The sequence below is a fragment of the Mus pahari genome, chromosome 19 (genome assembly GCF_900095145.1).
Source record: "Mus pahari chromosome 19, PAHARI_EIJ_v1.1, whole genome shotgun sequence".
Taxonomy (NCBI): Eukaryota; Metazoa; Chordata; class Mammalia; order Rodentia; family Muridae; genus Mus; species Mus pahari.
In genome coordinates, this window is record NC_034608.1 from 29232260 (window position 1) to 29238873 (window position 6614).

General features: G+C 44.8%; 1 pseudogene; it reads right to left on the reverse strand.

The window, feature by feature from the left end:
- The window catches only part of LOC110336943, a 27686-nt pseudogene extending 26441 nt beyond the window's left edge, over positions 1-1245 (reverse strand).
- Between the last annotated feature and the right edge of the window lie 5369 nt (positions 1246-6614).

Genomic DNA, 6614 nt, shown 5'->3' on the forward strand with positions numbered 1-6614 from the left:
AGGAGGAGGAGGAGGAGGAGGAGGAGGAGGAGGAGGAGGAGGAGGAGAAGGAGGAAAAGAAGTCATATCCAGGCTTTAGACTGCATCCAGTTCTTTCCAGGACTGTACCTGATGGTTCAATTTTCAAGCTGTTGGCTAGAACTCCATTCACACACCACACCTAGTAACAAGAAATTCTGGGAAATGTAGTATGTGTTTTGTTGCTTGGTAAGGCATTAATTTACTGCTTAGAGAGTTCACTGCAGAAGCATTTTATCTGAACTGCATATTGCTTGTCATGAAGAGCTGTGGAAATTTACCCACACTGTATTCCCATAGGCCAAACCCCCAGTACACTGTAAATAATCTGAACCACAGAGCGAAGGACTGGATGAACTGGACATGTGGATGGATGCTTTAAGGGTGCACAGAGACATTTATGATTAGAGGGTGTAGTAATTTGGAAGATCATGCTCCACATATATTACAATAGTTAGTCCCCAATTGATGCAACTGTTTGGAAAGGATTAGGAGCTGTGGTTCCGTTGGAGGAGATGTCACTGGTGGTGGGCTTTGAGGTTGAAAAAGACTCTCATCCTCGTGCATTATCTGTCTCCTAATTGTGGATCCAAATGTGAGTTCTCAGCTGTTCCTGCTGCCATGCCTTTGCACTGCCATCATGGACTCTCACCCTCTGAAACCGTAAGCCTAATTAAACACTCTTTAAAAATATGTTGACTTGATCACAGTCATAACAATAAAAAAAAAAAGTACCCTCTTAAATTATGATTTGGACTGGAGGGAAAGCATTGGCTCATTTCCCTCATAAAAATAAGACATATGGGTTTGGCAAGATGGCTCAGTAAGTAAAGGTGCTTGCCCCAAGCCTGATGATCTGAGATCAATCCCTGTGACTCACAGGGTTGCAAGAGGTAATTGACTCTCACAAGTTGCCCTCTGACTTCCACACATGCACTGTGGTACACATGCCCCTCCATACATATGCTCACGCAAACAATAAATGTGATTAATAACATAATTTAAAATTAGGCACACATACTAAGCAATGAAAATGATTGTACCTAAGGGGTAAAGCTGCAAAGAACAGAAACAGGAAGCAGGTGATGAGGAGTCTGTGTTGGCTTGGGAAGGGGTTGCCTCCAACTTGGGCTTCAGAGCACTCTCTGGCGAGTATGTTCGTACTGGGACAAAGCCCCCGTCAGCTCGGTGGCCATTAGGGATCCTGATGATGTCAACATAGGGCATCTTGTCCAATTTATCCCAAAATTCAGGCAAAGGTCACCTTAATGTGTATAGGCCTTAAACAGATAAAATGTTCATATGGAAACAGCATCCCAACCTCCTAAGCTCGGCATAGCTCACCTTTGTTTATACCATCTCCTCCCTGCCATCGGCTCACCCACAGGTTGGTGAGGTCCCTCCATGATAGAGAGAACTTGGTGCTTCTCCCCGCTGTTTCTGCCGACTCTCTTTTCAGTATCATTGGCTTCTCATTCTCATCAACACCCATTCTGTCACCTCCACCTGCAGACATGTTTTCCTACACTTGGGTTTTATTAATTAATTTTGTTTTATTCCTTAGTTCTTCCAGCAGATGTCCTTTGCTATCATAGAGGGGAAACCATGCAGGTGGACTCTGGATCTGTTGCCTGTGCCGTGTCTTCGCCTGTTCCCAGCTCTTGCACACAGGATTCTGTCTCCTCATTCCTAGGAGATGTCCCTCTGCAGAAGCCACTGTGGTGGTGACCATACTTTCTGTGTGCTTTCTCACTATCCTGGACAATGGTCCCTCAATGGTGCCTTTCCACGTTGCTAGAATGCGGTGTTCACACTCTCTCCACATTGGCACCCAGACACTGAGTCAGATAGGAGTTCCTTCACTACAGTTTGTAGGTGGTTGGTTTTGACAAATTCTCAAACATTTGACTTTGATAATTGCTAGATGCTGGGGTGAAAGCCTGCTAGCTCAGAGAGGCAGAGAAAGGACCAACCTGACCTTCCTCCATAGCTGATGTACCAAAAGGAAGTTCTCCTTTTCCACGACACTTAAAAAACCCTTCAAATGGAACATCCCTCCATCCCTCCCTCTATTTCCTGTTTGTCTCTCTACCCATCCTCCTAATGTCCTCTCACTCTATTTGTTTGTTTTTTTTTCCCCATCTTCACTCCCTCTCAACTGCTTGCTTGCTCCACCTCTTGACCTATGGCTGACTTTACTTAATCCTGTTTATAATCAGCAGAAAGCTCCTGGATTAAAGGTTTGTGGTAAGGATGAGCCACACCACAACCAGGATCAGGTTTTTCCAGTAAACAACACAATCTGGAGGCTCACAGTGTGATCAAACCCCTGCAACAGTGGGTTACTCATTTTTGCCCAGTGACTTTAAATATTATTTATCTATCCAAGACTCGGGTTGCTTTCTCTGCTCTAGAGGTGACCTCCAACGTGAAAGAACCAAGAATCCAACTTTTTTCTGTCTGGCATCATGACTTGTCTGACATGCTCAGTGTGCCCACTGTCTTCCTGGGTATTACGACCAGCAGTGAGAATGAACCTTCCATTCACCGTCCATGCTCTTGTCTTCTGGCCTATTCATTAGCATGTCATGATAATATCTCTGGGGCACTTTAGGGAGGCAGCTTTCAAGTCTACCTTCAGTGCCTTCCAAACTGACATATGAAGATACTGAGGACAGAGGAACCTTGTACCTAAGTCTTCCTACTACTTGACTGGTATGGAACCTGCATGCTAGGTCAATTGGTCATGCCTTTTACCCTGACATTTAGTTCCTCCTCTTAGCAAAAGCTAATTTCAGTCTATGCCCTAACCACCCATCTTCCCTCATTAAAGGAAGATGCCACCTACTCTGCCATCAAACTCATAGCTGTGGGAAATTCTTCAGAATATTCCAGGGCTGCCTTGGACAATAAGTTCTGGATCTGTAGAGTCAATAAACTCTTCTATTTAGTGATATCTCAGGTCTTTATGTTCTTTGGGAGGAGAAGACTTGCATAAAAGAGATTCTCTCCAACCTGGGCTCATCTCTCTCTACCCAGATAGAGAACCCCAGGGCCAGCACCTGCAACTCTCATCTTGAGCCTACAAGCTTTCACACGGATGCTTCTTGATGTTTTCTAGGAAACTTCAAAAGTCAAAAGTTCATTTAATTTAGTTATCTTGCTTTACAAATTGTGCCTCTAAACAGCCAGTCTATTTTTAAATAGAATGATGTTAAGAATTATACTCTCTGCTGCCAGTATTCGCTGACCTAAGAGATTTGCCCATCGGCAGAAGCGACAAAGAGCTGGCTCTAGCCTTCCTTGTTAAGTCAGCCAAAATAGTCCCAATTATTAAAGTTTTACTTTATCAAATTGTTTCTGACCAAATACTGTGTTCTACTTAAGATACTCTTGTTTTGTACATTAAATAATAGCTGATATTGTGGATATTTAAAACAAATAAACAGAATGTATCATATGTAAAGGGACTGTCACTTAGACACCTCATTCACTCCTTGGATGCTGACTTTAACTTCTTTAGAAAGTCTCTAGGTGATTGCTCCTTATGGTGGAAACAAACAGGTGATTACAGTTACCTCAGCCTTCTTCAGAACTCTGGTCCATCCAGTTGTACAATTGCATTTAACTCTTGTTAATCTTGATATAAAAATTCCCTCATGCAACTTTGTCTCTTAGTCATACAGCTATTACCTCCTGGCTTAGGTTTTGTATCTTCTGCCAACTGCTAAGTTTTGTCATGGCCCCTTAGATGAACCCTCTTTTGAGTCACTGATGGATGCTCCACTCCTTGCCCTCTGCCAACATTGAAGGGGTTACTGAGAGAGCAACATCCCCCAAACCATGAAGACAGTTCAGGTGACCTCTATAAGGGGACTGATGTACCATCGGCCGTCCAACTCATCCCTCTTGCCAGTCTGAGCATTGATTGTGGGACTCAGCCTAAAAAGCTGGACTGAAACCTTCTTTGCATCAATTAATCTCTGTCTCACCAGCTCAGATCGGCTCACACTACAACAGCTCCAGTTGTTTCCAATACATCAGCAAAAAGCTGTTTTAGGTGGTGTGGAGAAACTCTGGCTAAAAGGGACTTTCTTCCCTCTCACCCAGGCCAGATACAGTTCTTTCCATCAGCCCTCTGTCTTCTTGTGTCTCCTTCTCCTTTTAGCTCCCTTCTGCTTCTGCTAGGTGATTTCATACAGCGGTCCCATCAGTAAGACCAGACACTGCCACCCAATCAACTTTACGTCAACTTCCTCCCACCTTGGCTCCTTCCCCTTCTTCAACCTTCCGGAGAATTCTCTCAGTTTAACTCTGTAAACAAATGACTAATAATCACTGCCAAGCTTCGTCAGGAATACAGGACAGCAATCGCCTGACCCATCCCAGCTGATCAAGTTGAGTTTGCTCCTGCTACACGACCAGAGGACCCTTCTTCAATGGACACAGTTCTACCTCCTCCAACAAAGACCCTCCTCAGCAGAAATCAGCTATAACGCCCTGCCCTGCATTTTTGTATCCCCTCAGAGTTAGGAATGGTAATTTCCTGCAGAAAGACTACACTTCCCAGCTTCCCTTGCAGACTAAGGAAGTCATTCCATACCTGCAAGTGACCTGTATCCCATCTTCCTCTGTAGGCAGTTTGGCCATCATGCATGTGTAAGAGACAAAATGTTCCTTCACCATGAATAAGCATGACCCTGCATAAGGTAGGACCCAGCCACTCAGCTCCTCCTGTCTCTGTAGATGCTCTTTAAATAATATAACATGTCATGCTCTATCACTCAAGTATCAGGAGTGCCTGGCCCTACTGTACTAAATATTTAGGTTCTTCTAAATTCATGAGTTGAAATCCCAACCCTCGTGTGGTATATTAGTCATGAGACCTTGGGGTTGGGGGGGCAAAGGAGTGATGGAAAAGAGCCCTCAAAATGAGGTCAGTACAGTCACAGGGTCCTCGTGCCACTTCCATCATGCCACTTCTACCAAGGGGAAGAGGAGTTACAAGATTGTCAACATGAGCCCCAAATCAGGTCCTCAACAGGCACCATTTGTGCTAGTGACTCTACCTTGGCATAGATTTTGTTGATGGTGGCTTTGTTGCAGCAGCCCATGGATGTGATGGACCATGATCTAAGATTTTATTTTAGATATCTATCTTATTCTAAGCATATGATTTTGATATCTATCTCCTAAGCCCCAGGAGAGAGATATCAAAACTCAAGAGACTTTTCTATGACTAAACAGGACCAGGGCAGTTTTTATCCCATGCCTCCAGGTCTCAGGGTAAAAAGAGACAAGGGCCATCTAGACATCATGGAAATGAGATACAAGGTGGGCAGAGAGAAAGGTCCCAGAGAAGAGGACCATTCTGAAGGACTATGGGGCAATCATTAATGATCAGGAACAAGCCAAAGGGATAAAGGAACCCTCAAGATAAAGGCAGAGAATGTCTGAAAGGGTACCCATGTGCAGGACAGTACATGTCACCATAAGTAGCCTGCTATGATGAGCACAGGGCAGTAAACCATCATATACCCTCTAGCTAGAAATGAAGACAGATACCAAGTCAGTTATTTATGGTTTCTACCACCATGCATCCTGAAGAATTCATATCCAAACATTTCAGCCACACCAGAGACTGGTCCCTTCAGATGTTAACAATCCCCAGGTCACCAGAGAAAAAGAATGCTTTAACTGGCGATGTACGACCCAACTCACTCAACTCCTATGAGAGATGGCAGGCATCTTAGACCTTAGTCTAAGGAAGGAGGCTGCAGAGGTAAGTTGTGGCTGGTGCAGGTGTGATGTGACCAAGTAGCTGCTTGGAAGTCTGGGCCTCCTACGCACAGCAGCCAGAGCTCAGGTCTCCACATTTCCTGCGACCTGTGCTCGTGTTCTCTCTACCTTGTCTACATGAAACAGAAGAAAACAAACAAACAAACAAACAAGCAAACAAACTAGCTCTAGCCAGCCAATCTTTTTAAAAATCTTTGCTTTGCTGAAACCATAAGGGTTCATTCTGCTCTTACAGGTGGGCTCTAGGTACTTCCCCGGAAGGAACAGAGAAGTGACATCACCTGGCATTCTTTAAATCCCCCAGAGCTTGTGCAGAGAGCCAGGCCGGTGAAGCAAGGGTGAGGGCCCCTGGGGAGCCTCCGAGACTTTGCAATCAGCAGGATTGTTTAGGTACTCAGTACAATGATCCCTCCTACCTTTAAGGGAATGAGACCTGCACACCACCAAGAGAGACACGGGAAGTAGGAGTAAGGAGAGAATATGAGGATTGGCTCAGTGGGGTGGCCAGGGATACAATGCATTGTTTACATATGTGAAGCTGATAACATGACATTTGGTTTCACATGACACCCAGTCACAGTCACAGAAGAGTGCAACAGACATGGGACAGGAAGGGTTGTGGGTAGCCCTGGTGCTGTTTGTGTTCTAACGTTGTTAATTCTGCTTCCTCAAGGAAGCAGGCTGCCCTGATGAGGGGTAGATCACTCCTCATCATATAGATTTCACGTGAACCTTCTCCCCGTTCTAGCTGGCCAAATAAAGGCTGAAGCCTGTGATTGGGCAGTGTAAGGGAAAGG